Consider the following 16989-nt stretch of genomic DNA (forward strand, 5'->3'; position numbering starts at 1 on the left):
CGCTAAAAATATTCTCCTTGATCCGTGATATACCCTTGTCACGCTTTTGGCCAGCTATAATTTGATCCTTAAGAGTAGGCTTCGTCACCAGAGTAGAAAGGAATCCTTGAGGAACAATATGAAGATTCAACTTCCGAAAGTCCTCATGGAGATGTGGTTGACCTTGTTGTAGCATCAAATTGTTACAATAAGATTTACGACTTAGCGCATCGGCCATAACATTGGCCTTCCCCGGGGTGTAAGTTATCCCTAAGTCGTAATCCGAGATCAACTCAACCCACCGTCTTTGCCTGAGATTCAAATCCGGCTGGGTGAAGATATATTTCAGACTTTGGTGATCTGTGAATATTTCGCAATGATTACCCAGAAGGTAATGTCGCCAGGTTTTTAGCGCATGGACCACAACTGCAAGCTCAAGGTCATGTGTGGGATAATTATCCTCATGTGGACGCAACAGTCGAGATGCGTATGCGACCACATGACGATCTTGCATGAGAATGCAACCTAATCCTTGTCGCAAGGCGTCGCAATAGATAACAAAGTCCTTAGAAAAATCTGGTGGTAGCAACACAGGTGCGGAAGTTAGGCGTCTTTTCAGTTCCTGAAAACTATGCTCACACTGTGGTGTCCACTCGAACTTTTTATCTTTCTTGAGGAGTTCAGTTAGAGGCTTTGCAACCTTGGAGAAATTCTCGACAAAGCGGCGACAATAGCTCGCTAGTCCAAGAAAACTCCTAACTTGCTTAACCGATTCAGGTTGAGTCCAATCAAGGAGAGCTTGAACTCTCTCGGGATTGACAGCAATACCCTTACCAGAGATTACGTGGCCTAGATAGGTCACTTCTGGTAACCAGAATTCACATTTTGAAAATTTGGCATAAAGGCGATGCTCTCGAAGTTTCATCAATACCAGCCTTAGATGCTCGGAATGTTCTTGTTCATTCTTCGAGTAGATGAGGATATCATCGAGGTATACCACGACGAATTTATCCAAATACTCCATGAAGATTGAGTTCATTAGTCGAGAGAAGGTGGCTGGGGCATTGGTTAAACCGAAGGACATAACGGTGTACTCATATTGGCCATAACGAGTAACAAAACCCGTTTTTGGAATGTCCCCGTTCTTAATCTTGATTTGATGGTATCCCAACCTCAAATCCATTTTGGAGAAGACTGAGGATCCAGCGAGCTGATCGTACAGGTCGTTGATCCTGGGGAGCAGATACTTGTTCTTAATGGTGACCAGATTAACTGGTCGGTAATCTACAACCATCCGATCCGTTCCGTCTTTCTTCTTGACGAAGAGGACGGGACAAGCCCAAGGAGAAGAGCTAGGACGAATGAAACCCTTGTTCAAGGCCTCATCTAATTGCTTCTTAAGTTCGGCTAGCTCCAGGGGTGCCATCTTATAAGGTCTTCTGGCTATTGGGACAGTTCCCGGAACAAGATCTATTACAAACTCTACATCTCTGGCAGGTGGAATTCCTGGCAGTTCCGCTGGAAAAACATCCGGAGAGTCACGGACTACCGGAAGGTCTTCAAGTTCCGGAAGAGGGTTGGCATTTGGAGAATAGAGTTGGCATTTGGCAACTCGATTGGAGAAATTTACTATCTCACCCGAGGGATGGGTAAGCTGGACATTTCTAGAATGAGTATCAATCTTGGCATAGTGAGCTGACATCCAGTCCATGCCCAAGATGATATTAATATCCGAAGATTTCAATGCTATCAATGAGGCTAGAAAAACTAGCCTGTCTACTAGAATTTCATTGTCATAGGTTATCCTGGAGGTTCGCCATTTACTACCAGGGGTTTGGACAACCAATGGAATTGGCATATCACAAAAAGACATGTTATGCAACTGTGCATAACTTTCTGAAATGAAGGAATGAGAAGACCCAGTGTCAAAGAGAACGGACGCTGGGTGATGATTAACAAGAAGCGTACCCAGCATGACGTCGGGATCCTCTGCAGCTTCTTCTACTGACACATAGTTCACACGGCCACGTGCAGGAGTTCGCTTCACATAATAAGCTTTGCCCGACTTGGCTTGCCCGACGGATTTTCCGGGTTGCTTGGCACCCACATTCTAAGGACACTCACGGGAATAGTGCCCTGGTTCTCCACACTTGTAGCATATCACCTGGTTGGCACGTGGTGCAGCATTGCTAGCTGGACCACCATAAGCTTTTGCTGGAGGGTTGGCCTGATTCGTCTGAGGCGCCACGTAGGATGGCCTCGGAGTGTATCTTGGTGGCAAAGAACTGTTTGGAACCCACAGCCTGCATTTTGGAAACGCGGAACCAGAAGACGAGCCAAAGTCACGGGAGTGCTTCCTTGTGGCTTCGAAGTCAGAATGACCAGTCTCGGCACTGATCGCTTTGTTGACTAGGGCTTGAAAACTTGCACACTCATGGAGGCGCAGATCACGACGGAGCTCAGGGCTCAGACCCTTACGGAATCTTGCTTGCTTCTTGGCGTCGGTAGACACCTCCTCTGTTGCATAGCGGGCGAGGTTACCGAACTCACAGCTATAGGCATCCACAGACAACTTGCCCTGAGTGAAGGCACAGAACTCCTCTCTCTTTCTGTCCATCAGGCCCTCTGGAATATGGTGCAGACGAAAAGCTGCACTGAATTCCGCCCATGTGGCCACTGGTTCAGCGGGACGCATAGCTTCAAAATTCTCCCACCACAGATTGGCGGGTCCTGCCAGGAAATACGCCGCAAAGGTCATCTTGTCGGCCTCAGACACATTCGCAGAGCGAATCTTGCGTGAGATGCTGCACAGCCAGTCATCAGCGTCGAGGGGATCGACGGAATGATGAAACTTTGGAGGATTCAGCTTCACAAAGTCATTGAGGGACACTGCAGCATTCCTAGGCTGTCGAGCCGTATTCTGCTCAATACGCTCTAGCAGTCGATTGGTCTCCCTTTTGTTTCTTTCTGCCTCAAGCATCACTTCCACCAGAGAAGGCGGGTGAGGTAGGTCTTCCTGCGACGCTTGACTACCCTCGCCTTGCTCATGAGCAGGGGCACGGTTCAACCTGGTGAACACCATCCTGACAAACAAACTCATAGCTTAGACCAACATCATATAAATACTAGCTATGGATTAAGAATGTACTAAACACACGGAATGCGGAAATGAATATCCGAACAACATGGTAACAAGCAACTGCTATATATACACCATGGTTCATACACACCCTTACATAGTTCAGTACAACCTTAACCGAAGAGCAAACTACTGAAATTATGAAACTACTCATCAGAGGCTTACAAGCTTCCTATACATTATTTATCTAGGCCTCCGGAATTCATTTCACATTACATGCATACTTCACAAGTCATGCAGGACTGTGAACGTACGGCTACTACCATACCATCCTTCCGCTCACGGCTCAGGCATCCGCATAGAACATCTCATAGAGATTACCTCCATGGCCTGGAAGCTCAACCTGCGGATCAGGAAACACTCTAGCCTGAGATCCCTGGGATCCATAAGGACACGGATGTGGCCTTGGTCCCCTGACTGGTGGTAAGAGGGGTCCCCGAAGAGGTGTGACTCCTCCTATAGCTGGCCAGTCAACGTGGGCCGGAAGATGGGTCCTAACAGGGTTCAACATCTCCATCTCTCCATACCCTGTCTGGACTACCGGTGCCAGCTGCGTCGAAGCTGTCCACAGACGGGCACGGGTAGCATAAAGCTCCATGCGGAGAGCACGAGCATCCCTGTCTCTGTTCTCTAGCATCTCAACAGTGGACTGCAGTAGTGGATCCTCCATAGAAGAATCAAAATAGACTCCACTGAGGTATCCCTCTTCACCAGGCTGAGAGGCCGGAACATAGCAGAACTCTGAATTCTGCAGCAGTGCATGTCTCGCTCTCATAATGGTCAGCATTGAATAGGCAGCATCCTGTACTTCCATGTCAACGGTGACCCCCAACCCATAGGACCAATGGATTGGCTTCTCAGCTCCAGGGTAGTCTGGAAATACCCTAACAGTGCAGATGTACTGGCTTTGGTTGAAGTCTCGGTACTGTTCCTCTACTGTGTACTCGGGGTACCAGCGGTAACCGCACACCGACATCACCCTGACCAGCATGGCCGTATGACCCGGCACATCAATGCACCTGGTCAGACGTACCACCTGACGAGAAGGACGCCCAGGCATCTGTAAATAGAGAGTAATGCAAAAGCATTAGAGCTCTGAATGCAAAATTGGGCAGCATAACGGCTGTAAATGCTCAAAAACAAATTTTGAGACAACCCATAATGGAATAGCGTAACCACTCAACCATCAAGTTCAACTCTTTGATCATCAACTTACTTACTTTTTCCTAGGAATAGAAGAAACCCAATGTCTCTTGACCCGTAGTCCTATAATCTACCGATCAGAACACGAGCCTAGAAGAAGATGAGTAACCTAGTCCTTAATTCCCGCAGAAAAGACGAGGATGACCAGAATAGAATAACTTGAGAAGAGAACAAGAGTCTTACGTTCCCTTCCACAAACAATTCCCTTATATATAACTAAAGCAATTCTAGACTCAACTTCGACCAGTTTGGCTTAGTAATCCTATAGTCAGTCAGGCTCTGATACCAACGCTGTCGGGACCCCGATCCTAAGCCATAGGAATCCAGCCTGTAACACATCGCATCCCTTTGTGGTCTCACGCACGGTTAGCTCCACGGCTGCAGCCTTACCTTAGCCGGGACCGTTTGCGTCTTTTGACTCACGTATGCGATAGTGTCGCTAGCAATCCAATGTCAAAGAACCCGGATCGACATGTCTAGTCATAAACCAAAGTGGCAGTACCGCACAAGGACAGCCATACATGACCCAACAAAGCAGGTGTCGGTCATCAACGAATGTAGACGAGTCGTAGCAAGCTACAGGGACTCCATTACATCGCGTGACATTTCCCTAAAGGGGACAGACACAACAGCTAAGAAGGACACATGCCGGTCAACCAATGTGTCCGGAGCAGTAGCGAACTACCAAGGCTCGTTGGATCACAAAGGGGCATTTCCTTGTAAGGAGTGCTACTAAAGTTCACGACTAGGTAATCGAACCCCATACATATCAAGTACGACACACGTACGCATGGCATACCGATATGTATAGATACATCGATGGCATCACAACATAACCATAAACATACAAGCTTTATTTAAGAGGCTCGGAAGAGCCACACACATAATATTACACATCAAGGGTCTCACGACCCATAATAGCAGTCATTCAGTTACAAGCCAGCGGAAGAGTTTAAACTGTCTGAGTACGGACAGGGCAACTAGAAGGCACATGGCCTGATTATACTACAGATCCAACGTAGGGCCAGATCGTAGCTGGGACTCCAGCTACTCCTCGTCGTCGATGTCTACGAAGAACCCTCCATTAGGGTCATTAGCAACCTCTGCAACATCATTAAGCAAACATGAGTACGAAGGTACTCAGCAAGACTTTAGGACAACTAACTACTCATGCAAGGTATCAAAAGGTATTGTGGGGTTTCATGCGGAAAGCCAGCATTTGACTCGTGGCTAGACAACTTGCATTTTTAAAATAATTTTGACAACTTGATTTCTCGCACGCGAGTCCACTAACACCACAACAATACACAATCGTGGAATCATTCCGGCTCCGTACGGAAATGCCGTCCATGACACTCACGCTTATCTTGGCAATTTTATGAGTAGCCATTGAAGTTATCTATGAACAACATATGTTTCCAAGTAGTCCATATCCGCGGACGCGGCTATTCGAATAGATCATAACCCTGCAGGGGTGTACTTCGTCACACACGCTCTCGCCACTTATCGCCATGTGCACGTCATGCACCTCGGCAACCTTCAAGCGGAAGCCCAGCGAGGGAGTCGGCCACGACCGTTAACCACACTAGTACCTAGTCCAGGTTTATCGCCTATCTGAGAGTAACCCGTACGGAAGTCCGGCCGGGGTTTCCGCCACGGCCTCAAATGATGTGAGCAGGGTTCCCAAGCCCACCATCTGGGTGCCACTTGGTACACCGTGCCACTGCCTACCGCATCACGATCCACCTCTCAGGTCAGCACCATGCACGGCCTCCAGCATTACTATAAACACCAGAAAACTACTTGCAACTCCTGGACCGAGTACCAAGCAATTAATAGGCCGAGCGGGGTCATATTTCAGGGCCCAACATGTGGTAGTATCTAGTCTTGGATTACATACACGGAACTCAGTTCCTAAGGACGGTTCCAATGAAACAACCCGCCATGTACTCCTACACAGCCTTTCACCGGTACCTTTACCAAATCAAGTTCAACACACAACCTTTGCTCACCGAACACATTCTCACAATTCTGTTCATCTCCCAGATGATAGACCATACACAACTCTAAGCATAGCATGCATAGCAGGATAAGGCACATCATAGCTCAAGCAACTATCAGGTATTCTAGGTTGCAAGGTTCGGCTATTTACTGTGACAAGGTTAGGTCATGCAAATGAAGTGGGTTCAACTAACGTGGAAAAAGCAGTTGAAGCATTTGATCCTAATGCAATAAATTAGTGCAAGAGCAAGAACATGGGAATTATCGGGATGATCAAAAGGGTTGCTTGCCTTGTTGCTCAGAGGAGGAACTATATCCGTCAGACGGATATTCGGTGGAATCCGGGGGTGCGGAGCCTACCGAAAAGAATGGTAACATTCAATAACAATCATATGCAATCAAAATGATGCATGAGCATGGCATGAGAAAGCAAAGTGATAAGTTATTATTTTCAACATGTATTAGGTTTAGAGTTGATTTGAATCACATTCGAATAGCAATTCAAACGGGGTATTCTCGGATACCGGTTTAATTGATTCGACCTGATGCTCAGATCAACTTGAGGTTAGCATGCATGAAATGTCATGTTAATGTACTGATTTGTAACTAGGACAGTGTGTGATCATGGCAACCATATTGAAATTTGAATATTTTCCAAATTCCATTTATAAAGTGATTATAAGAATTGAATTATTCCTTATTATACATGTTAGGGTTCTATAACTTTTTCAAACATGGTTGAAAATAGCATAATCAGAATCCTTGAATTTTTCTGATACTTTTTCATATATAAATTATTTTCATTGGAGTTACAGATTAATTTCTATGATTTTTACAAGTTTTAGCAAATTCCTGGAATTATTTCTATACTGATAATTCTCTTTATTGCATCAGACTGACGTCAGCAGGTCAGCCGACCTGTTCGGTCAAACCTGACAGGGGGGCCCCACTGGTCAGCCTCTCTCGGACTAATCCCGCGCTGACCAGTCCCTAAACCGAGTTGACTTGGCCTTGGGCCAACTGTCGGCGAGAGATTAAGCTTCTAATCTACTGGATTAGCTTTGCCACGTCGACCCCCACCGGAGCATGGCCGGCGGCGACCACGGGCGCGGCGGAGGGCTCGCCGGAGGAAGCTAGACTGCGCATCGGCCGTCGGTTTTGGGCGCAGAAAGCAGCTACGGGTAGCTGATGCAACACCGCATCTAGAGGGGGCATCACGGGGAAGCTAGGGTCGCTGGGAGGGGCGCCGGCGACGAGCCGAAGCGGCGGCCGAAGCTCGGCCTTCTATGAGAGACGGCTCTAGGGCACGGGGAGGGCAGCTGGGGGGGCTCATCGCACTCGTGGAGGCTCCAGGAGCTCGATTCCTAGCTCGAGCGCGTGGATCAGACACCACAGCGACGACGACGACATGACCGGCGGCGAGGAGCTCTCGGCCTTGGTGGGGAACGGGGCTATGATGCATGGGAAAGCGTGGGGCGAGAGGGGAAACGATGACGAGCTCACGGCGGTTCCGATGGTGCTGCTGAGGGGCTCGGGGGTGCGCCGGAGGGAGCGAATCGACGGGAGAGGTCCGGCGGCCGGAGGTGGAAGACGATGGCGTTGGGGGCGATGCCGAGCTCGGGGAAGCTTCGGCTTCTGCAGAGAGGACCGGCGCGACGAGGCGGAGCTAACGGCGTGCTCAGCAAGAGGAGGCTAAGGCTAGGGGCACGGGCAGCTCGAGCTTTGCTCGGCTCCAATGGCGGCATGAGGGGGAAGAGAGATCCGAGAGGAAGGGAAGGAACCGACGATGGGAATGGATAGCGGAGGCCTCGGGGAGCTTATCCCCGGCCTTGCCAGCGCGAGGCGGCGACCAGGCAGGCGCACAGGTGCGTGGCCGCGCCGGGGAACGCGGCGGCCACCTCCTGCTGCCTACTCGCGGGAGGAAGACGACAGGGCTTAGATGGGCTGGGCCAGGCTATAGGCGACAGGTAATGTTTTTCTTCTTCTTAATTCTTTTCTGTTTTGTTCTGTTTTGCTAAATAATGTTTTGCTATTTATTTCAGCTCCAAAATGGTGGTAACAATTATTTTAAACACACCTGAATATTTGTTATAATATTCCCAACCATTTCCAAAGTTTTCAACATTTTTCAAAATTTATAGTTTCTGATTTCAAATTTAAAGTTCGAAACCAGTGGCCTTTTGCATTTATTTAAAATGCTTAAAGTTTCAAGAAAATAGTTTTCTCCAATGCTTATTTACTTTCATTATTTATCAGAAAGTTTGAACATTTCTTGAGGCCATTTTGGGTTCATTGATTTTAACTAGTTTGAGATTTTCTTTATTTAAAGTAGTGGCTAGGTTTTTGAGTTTTTCCTTTGCCACTTTCTTGATCTTGTTGGAAAATCTTAGATGCAAATGCAAATAAGACATGAGCACAAGACTAACTTGCTTAAGGGTTAGGGATGTGACACTAAGACATAAAGCTAGAGCTTGGTTTTCATCTTTACCACATAATAGTATTGGAACATGGGATAGGTGTAAAGATGCTTTTATTGCCAAGTATTTTCCTCTTACTAAGATTATCTCCCTTAGAAACCAAATAATGAATTTTAAACATCAATATCATGAACATACTTTACAAGCTTGGTAGAGGATGAAATTGATGATAATAAATTGTCCAACTCATGGTTTAAACTTGTGGATGATTATCCAAAATTTCTATGTTGGACTAAACTTTGTGTAAAGAAATCTTCTAGATTCTGCCGCATGTGATACCTTCATGGAGGTGAACTTAGGAGAGGCCACAGGACAGCATCATGGCCAACTATTCTCAATGGCATACCAAGAGAGCTCTAACTGGTAAGAAGGTAAATTCTGTTGAGGAAATTGCTACCTTGAGTGAAAAAGTGGATGCTCTTACGAACTTGGTTGCTTGTAAAAATACTCATGATGATCCTAATGATCTACCCTTTTCTACCTTTAATGAATAAAATAATGATGCTATTGATGTGAACTTTGTCTCGCGAACAATTTCAACAACAATACTTGGTAATTTGAATGCTAGGTCGTATCCCGGTAATAATCCTAATAGTTATGGCAATTCTTATGGTAATTATTATGGAAATTACTCTACAAGTTCTAATAGGATACCCTCTGATCTTGAGAATACAATAAAGTAATTCATTAATTCTCAATAATTTTTCAATACTATGGTTCCAGAAAAATTGCATGTTGCTGATACTTTGGCTAAAAACATGGATGTGATTGTTCTTAATGTAGAAAATCTTAAAAAATCTTTGCCTCCTAAGCATGATTTTAATGAGACTATTAAATCTATACAAGTTCCTATTAATGAAAGTAAGAAGAGGACCGCTAAGTTGAAGGCTGAGCGGGAATTCCTTGAAAAAGCTCTTCCACCCGGTTTTTACGAGAATCATGATAAAGATCTCAAAATGATTGGTACTTGTCCTAGTGAATCTTTGTTTACTTATATAAATGTTAATGATAAAGGGACTGGAGATGAGTCAACTCTAGTAAAGGTGTGTCATGTTTTCTTGGAGGGTGATGATTTTAATGCTAAAACTGAAAAAGTTGGGTTTGGAGAGGTCAAAACTTTAACTAGTGATGTGCCCACTATTTTGGATTACAAGGACTTTAATTATGATAATTGCTCCTTAGCATAATGCATTGCATTGCTGCAATCCATTATTATCTCACCCAAAGCTTGTGAACCGAACAAATCTTTTACTCAACACATAGTGGAAGCTATAGTGAATGCTTATGATGAGAAACTTGAGCTTGAATTTTTTATTATTAGAAATTTGCATGATGAGTGGGATACTATAGTCAAAATTAAGATAAACAAATAGGAACACAATGCTTTTTGTTACCTTGGTGCTAGTGTTTCAAGCATACCTAAAACTTTATGTGATGGGCTTGGTCTCACCGATATTGAAGAATGTCCCCTCAACTTGCATCTTGCGGATTCTACCATCAACAAACCCTTGGGTAGAATGAATGATGTGCTGATAATTGCAAATAAAAATCATGTGCCACAGATTTCATTGTTCTTGATTTTGATTGCAACCCTACTTGTCCAACTATACTTGGAAGACAATTCGTACAAACTATAGGTGCAATCATTGAGATGAAAGAGGGAAATATAAGTTTCCAATTTACATTAAATAAAGGAATGGAACACTTCCTTATAAAGAGAATTATGCGACCATATGAATCAATCGTGAGATCCACTTATGGTTTGACTTTCAAAGATGACAACACTTGAAACTATGCAATATGCCTAGCTAGGGGCGTAAAACATAGCGCTTGTTGGGAGGCAACCCAATAGTTATCTTTAATTTTTGATTTTTATTTCAGTTAATGTGTGATAACATGATTATTGCCTCTATAAAGATTGTTTTTTATGTTTTAGTTAGTGTTTGTGCCAAGTAAAGCCTTTAGGATGATTTGCATAATGAGTAGAATTGATACACTTCAAAAACAGAAACTTTGATGTCCAGTGAAGAATTTCTCAGATTTTACTGGAACGTATTTTTAAGCTGAATGTTTTACACATTATTTCTATACTAATTTCTCAGGTCTTACTAATGTTTCATAATTTTTGGGGTTACATAAGTATAGGTTCATTACAGATTACTACAGATTGTTCTGTTTCGGTCAGATTCTGTTTTTTCATGTGTAGTTTGTTTGTTTTGATGATGCTATGGATTGTATCGGGGAGTATAAGACATGGAGGAGTTAAGATACAGTACCCTATGATAAAATAAAATAATAATAAATATGTAACAACTCCTGAAAGTATTTGATATGTTGCTTATACTAATGGATCTCATGAAGTTTTGTTGGGTTTTATGTGATTCAAGTTTTCAAGTTTTGGGTATTGTCCCTATGGACAAAGGATTGAGGAGCAGAAAAAGCCTAATCTTGGGGATTCCCAAGGTACCCCAAGATAATATGGTAGGAAGACTCAAGCATCTAAGCTTGGGGATGCCCCGGAAGGCATCCTCTCTTTTCGTCTCAGGCCATCGATATGTTACTTGGAGCTATATTTTTTCGTCACATGATATCAGTTTTGCTTGGAGCGTCATTTTCTTTTGTTTTATTTTACTTTCAGTATACCACAATCATTGTTTTTTTTACACGCCTATTTTAGAGAGGCCACATCATCACAATTTGTTAGAATATTCTATGTGCCTCACTTATATCTTTTGACCTTAGCAGTTGCTCTAGTACTTCACTTATATCTTTTTGAGCACGGTGGCATGTAGATTTTGTAGAAATATTATGCTCCTGTTCTTCACATATATTTGTTTGAGAGCTGAAAAAATAGTGATGGTAATTATCATGGGTCATAAGACTAGATAAAAAAATAAAGAGTATGCCATGAATGATGATAAAAACCATCATGTAGCACATATAGAGAAATTATCGGTTAATGATATTGATGTGATGATATGACAAAAGTGTGAATGCATTATTATAATTCAGATAGGTGTCGATATTAAGATATGTTAAACTTCTTGTTGATATAAAAAATTAAAAAGCCATGGTGAAGATGTGTGAGCATTTCTATTCCTCATTGAAATCCTTGTGTTGTTTTGAGTCGGAGTCGGCGATGGTTAATTCCTACCAACCCTCTTCTTCGGGGCATGCGAGTAGTACTTTGATTTGTAATAAAATTAATAGAAATTTTCAATAAGTATATGAGTTATTCATGACTAATCTGACACCATGGACATATGCAACCTCACCTCCTCATATTTGATAGCCTCTTCGGTACCGTGCATCGCCCATTTTCACCATGAGGATCCGTGCAACTTTTGTCGGTGCATCGAAACCCCGTGACATGACATGCTCGGTTGCACATAAACCTTTTTAGTATCCTCCTCAAAATATCTACCATACCTACCTATCATGGCATTACCATAGCCATTCCGAGATCTATTGACATGCAAATGCCATCGTCACTTCACATGACTAGTTCGTTCATCATCATAATCCTTTGCATGATCATATAGAGCTAACACAGTATTTGTGGGAAATCCACTGTTCATCATGTTTTTGATACAGGTCACACTAGATCTTTGCATATCCTGGTACACTGATAGAGGCATTCATTCATAGTCATATCATCCTATCAGTTCTCATGATGATTTGTAAGTAAATGGAAGTGTGATGATCATCATTATTAAAGCATTGTACGAGTGAGGAAACAAAAATGGTGGAGGCCAAATGAGCCCATCATAATAAAAAATGATAAAAAGGGAGAAGGGACTTTGCTATTATCATTTACCACACTTGAACCTCAGAGTGACACCTTGTTCTTCATATAGAGAGTCTCATTTTATATCATTCATATGCTAGCGGGAATCACTTTTTCATAAACTTGGCTTGTATATTCCGATGACGGGCATCCTAAAATGCCCAAGGTCTTCATGAGAAAGCAAGTTGGATGCACACCCCACTTAGCTTCAGTCGATCTTTCACACGCTTATAGCTATTGTGCGTCGTTTGCATCGCAATCCTTACTCCTTGCATCGATATCTATCTGCGGGCATCTCCTAAGCTCGTAGGAACGCTGATACATCTCCAACATATCTATAATTTATTAAGTATTCATGCCATGTTTACAAAAAAATTATATCGTTTTCATATGGTTTTCATGTAACTAAACCGGACTGACGATGTTTTCAGCAGAACTACCGTGGTGTTGTTTTTTGTGCAGAAATAAAAGTTCATAGAATTGGACAGAACTTTTTGATGATTTTTGGAAGGACGGAGAAATACTGGAGCAAGGAACCACCAGAGTGGGGGCTGGTGCCCACTAGGCACCTGGGCACGCCAGCCCCCCCCCCCCAAGTGTGCCCTGGTGGGTAGTGGGCACCTCGTGGCCCATCTTGACATGAGACTCCGTAGATCATAAGTTCCGCCACCGCAAGCCTACGTACCCATGAAACAACAATCGGGGCCTATTCCGGCACCTTGCCGGAGGGGGAGATCATCACCGGAGGTCATCTTCATCATCCCTATGGCCACTATGAGGGGGAGGGAGTCGTCCATCGTCGGGGCTGAGGGTTTGTACCAGTAGCTATGTGTTTTATCATATGGTGTTTTTTAATATAGTTTTCCCTCTCTATCTTAATATAGTTGGATCATATGGTGTTTAACATAGTTGGATCATATTCATTCCATGTTTAATATAGCGGGCTTTCTTAATATAGTTGGATCATATGGTGTTTCTCCCTCTCTATCTTATTTTGATGAATTGAGTTTTCCCTTTCATATTTTGCTTTATCGGATTGAATACTTATATGGATTTGAGAGCACTTGGTTTATTTCTTGCTATGAATACCCGTGGTGATAATGGGGTATCGTATTGATTCACTTGATATATGATTTGGCACACAACTCGTGGATTCTCGAGGTGACATTGGTGTAATCTATGCATAGGGGTTGATGATGCACGTTCTTGTCTTAGTTTCTCCGGTAGAAATCTTGGGGCATTCTTTGAGGTTTGTGTCGGATTGAGTATTATGAATCTGAATTTGTTATTGTGTTATTTTAGTACTAACTCTTGGATAGATCGATCGAAAAGGATAACTTGTTATTTTAGTACGAACTCTTGGAAAGATTGATCCAAAAGAATAACTGTGAGGTGGTTTCTTACCTTACAAACAATTTATTCTGATGTTCTCTGCTAGATAGGAACTTTGGAGTGATTATTTATCGCACATTGAGGGATTGTTATGTGATCCAATTATATTGGCATTGTTGAGAGATTGCACTAGCGTAAGGACGGTCCCTAGGCCTCATTTTCAAGCATTGCAATACCATTCGTGCTACGTTTTATGAATTGCTACCTTGCAGTTTTTATTTAGTCAGATTATATAAATATACTTCTACCATCCATATTAAACTTGTATCACCATCTCTTTGTTGAACTAGTGCACCTATATAAATTACCATTGTATTTGGTGTGTTGGGGACACAAGAGACTTTTTATTATTTGGTTGTAGGGCTGTTTGAGGGAGACAATCTTCATCCTATGCCTCCCACAGATTGATAAACCTTTGGTCATCCACTTGAGGGAAAATTGCTATTGTCCTATAAAACTTTGCGCTTGGAGGCCCAACACGAGTCTACAAGGATAAAGTTGTATAGTATACATCATACGCCTAGTTCTGTGAGACTATCTTCTCCACTTTTACCCCTTTGAAACCTACCACCGCATTCTATTCCGCCTTTATTCTATGTCCAATGGTTCATGCTCATGTATTGCGTGAAGAATAAAAAGTTGACGCATATTGAAGAAGTACAATCCAAATGCCTCACTTGAACACAGTTATGCTTGGCATTTGTATTAATGTTGTTTAGATGGAGCCATGGTAAAACAATCTTTGAGGATCATATACTTTGAAAGATTAACGATTTGTGCCTATACCTACAAGTATTGCTATGTTAATGTTTGCTAATTCATCATTTCTCAATGAGCATACATGCATAAGGTTACATCATGGATTGCATATCACATTGAACATTTTGTTTTTATCATTTAGCCACTCGAGGACGAGCAGGATATAAGCTTGGGGATGCTTGATACGTCTCTAATATATCTATAATTTTTTATTGTTCCATGCAGCTATATTATCATTCTAGAATACTTTTGGGTATTTATTTACCATTTTATATTACTTTCAAACACTAACCTCATGAGCCAGTGCCCTGTGCTAGTTGTTGTTTTCTACGTGTTTTTCACTTTGCAGGTTTTCCATACCGAATGAGGTCCAATTACCCTTAATATATTTGGTGCTTTTTCTAGACCAAAAGAAGACCAACGAGCATCAGAAGAAGGCTGGAGGCCTCATGAGGGGTACACAAGCTAACGGGGCACGACCTAGGGGTGTCGTGATAGCTTGTGCCTCCCTCGTTGCCCTCGGAACTCTAGTCTTTCGCTTATAAATTCTCATCTACCCTAAAAATACAAGAGAGAGTCCTAAAACACTTTTTACGTTGCCGCAAATTTCTGTTCCTACGGGAGGCCATCTGGAGCTCTGTTCTAGTATCCTGCCGGAGGGAGATCGATCACCGAAGGCCTCTTCATCAACCTTGCTGCCATCACGATGATGTGTGAGTAGTTCACCATGGACCTACGGGTCCATATACAATACCTAGATGGCAATCTCTCTCTTTGATCTTCAATACAATGATCATCGCATCTTTGCTTTGATCCATATGATGTAATTCCTTTTTTCCGGTGCGTTTGTTGGGATCCGATGAATTGTGGGTTTATGTTCAGATTATTCATGATAAATATTTGAGTCACCTCCGAATACATATATTATTCTCATATGAATGATTACGATAGATTCGTAATTCTCTCCGATCTATTGAAATAGTTTGGCGAACTTGATCGATATTTCTTCGGTGAGAGAGGTGCATTGTGGTAGGTTCAACCTGGCGAATTTCTATATCCTAGTGACAGAAGGGGGCAAGATGCGTCTTTTTGTTGCTGCTACTAAGGATAAAACGATGGGGTTTATTCATATTGCTTGAGTTTACTTTGTCTACATCATGTCATTGTTCCCCATGTATTACTCTGTTTTACTTAATACTCTAGATGCATGCTGGATAGCGGTCGATGAGTGGAGTAATACTAATAGGTACAGGCAGGAGTCGGCCTATTTGTTTATGGACGTGATGCCTATATATACATGATCATTGCCGTGAATATCGCATAACTATCCGCTTTTCGGTCAATTGCCCAATAGTAATTTGTTTACCCACCATATGATATTTTTCCATGAGAGATGGCATTAGGGAAAGCTATGCCCCCAGGTCTATTCACAACATATTGATGAAACATTCATTACCTTGTTGTCATTTACTTGTTTTTATTTTATCTTGCTATCTACAATTATCTACACACCTCACTTGCTTGCAAATTACAAGACAAGAGCATTGAAAACCCTCTTGCCCGCGTTGGGTGCAAGTTGTTTGTTCTTTTGTGTGCAGTCGCTGAAGACGGTTGTGGTTGAGTTTCCTATTGGTTCGATAAATCTTGGTTTCATAACTGAAGGATATACTTACCCACTTTGTGCTGCGATAACCCATTCCTCTTCATGGGAAACCTAACACAGATCACGAGTAGCATTGCTATACTCTTTAGTGTTGGGGAACGTTGCATGGGAAACAAAAAATTTCCTACGCACACGAAGACCTATCATGGTGATGATCATCAGCAAGAGGGAGATCGGATCTGCATACCTTTGTAGATCGCTAAGCGGGAAGCGTTAAAAAACGTGGTTGATGTAGTGGAACGTCTTTGCGATCTAAATCGCCGCCGTCCCACGATCCGGCCCGATCTAGCACCGAACGGATGGCACCTCCACGTTCAGCACATGTAGAGCTCGATGACGATCTCCGCCTTCTTGATCCAGTAAGAGAGGCGGAGAGTTAGCTGAATTCTCCGACAGCACGGCGTGGCGGTGATGACGGTGGAGCTACTCCGGCAGGGCTTCGCCATGCCGTACCGATCTAGCTATGACGTGTCACGAAGTAGTGGAGGGAGAGAGGTTCGCACAAAGGCTTGAGGTGCAAAAACCCTCTCAAACCTCCACTATATATAGTAGTAACCAAGGGGTAGCTGCCTTGCCTCCTAATCCAAGT

Source organism: Hordeum vulgare, chromosome 3H, assembly GCF_904849725.1.
Source record: "Hordeum vulgare subsp. vulgare chromosome 3H, MorexV3_pseudomolecules_assembly, whole genome shotgun sequence".
In the NCBI taxonomy this organism is placed as follows: Eukaryota; Viridiplantae; Streptophyta; class Magnoliopsida; order Poales; family Poaceae; genus Hordeum; species Hordeum vulgare.